We start from the raw sequence: 1,585 nt of genomic DNA on the forward strand, positions 1-1,585 counted from the left end.
CCCCTTTGGCTATCTTCTGAGACATGACTAGGAAGAAAACATGACTTTATCATTTTTGTTATAGAAGCTGATATATAAAGGTTACCCATTTTCATTTATTTGTCTGTTTTGAAGGTATAACCTTCATGCTGAATTACTTCTTTGGGGTGTTAAGGCAGTGACTTTAGAAACAAATTTTTTTCTTGTTTTTGTTTTTTGAGACCAAATCTCACTCTGTTGTCCAGGCTGGAGTGCAGTGGTGCAATCTTGGCTCACTGCAACCTCTGCCTCCCAGGTTCAAGGGATTCTTGTGCCTCAGCCTCCCGGGTAGCTGGGACTACAGGCGTGCACCACCATGCCTGGCTAATTTTTGTATTTTTAGTAGAGACGGGGTTTCACCATGTTGGCCAGGCTGGTCTCGAACATCTGACCTCAGGTGATCTGCCCGCCTTGGCCTCCCAAAGTGCTGGGATTACATGTGTGAGCCACCGAGCCTAGCCAGAAACAAAGTTTTTCTAAGGCATTTGTTATGGTGATAGTCTGGCATTTCAGAGAAAATGTTTTGCCAATAAATTGAGAACCACCAACAGTTTAAGATCACTGACTTGAAGTAATAAACAGGAACATTTTGTTTGGGTCAAAAAACCACTTTCTTCACATCAAGATTGGAGTTAGTCATGATTCCAGTGACATAATATCCTGTGCCCTACAAGGGCTCAATTATTCTGAGATGCTGCTCACAGCCCAGGATGCTGGGTTCTCTGAAAGACTGTCTTGAAATTATCAATGAGTGTGATGCTTAGGGACCCCCTCCCCCACATATTTCCTTATTTAGAAAGAATGTCCTGAGTAGTTAGGCTCCCTAACATCTTCAATAAAATGACCACATTCTGTTCTTTCTTATTCTTGATAGAATAGGCAAATTCCATGGAAGAAACAAAAGTCTATCCAATTTGACACAGCACATACTCAAGATCATTCAAAAAGGGACATGCCTTGGTTAGAAATTTCATAACCTACATTGTGAAAAAGAGGAAAACAGCTTAATTCATGTATTCTGTGATTCCCAAATCTAAATTTTCGCACTGACACAGGTTTAGTCACATATAAATTACAGTAGTTTGCGTGTGTGAGAATGAATGAAATTAATAGCCCTCACTTGTTATCTCCAAGTCTTCTGAATTTTTAAGGCTTTAGAAAGAATATCATTTAAAGTAACCCCATACTCTATGATAGTCCTGATTCTTTCTTGGCTTGCCCCTTGCTATGAGAGGCTGACTACTTAATGAATTTGTCACAGAGGTTTTCCTGGCTGAGAGATACCGGAGACTTTGACGGTGAAGCAGCGACAGGGGAACAAAATGATGGGCGAGGAAGCTTCGAGTGCAGGCTTTGCTCTTTTAACTTTATGCCCAGTTCCATAATTGTGCTTTCAAATGTAATTCTAGCTGCCAATTTACACTTTACCAGAGTTAAAACTTATTTTTAGTTTCATTTCCATGAAAAATGTGCACTTTGCTCTTGATTGACAGATATGCTTTGACAGTTGATACAGGTTTACCCAGTCAAGGCTTGTTTTAGTTGAAGGTGAAAATGGAAGAGGGAA

This window comes from Theropithecus gelada, chromosome 3 (genome assembly GCF_003255815.1).
Source record: "Theropithecus gelada isolate Dixy chromosome 3, Tgel_1.0, whole genome shotgun sequence".
In the NCBI taxonomy this organism is placed as follows: Eukaryota; Metazoa; Chordata; class Mammalia; order Primates; family Cercopithecidae; genus Theropithecus; species Theropithecus gelada.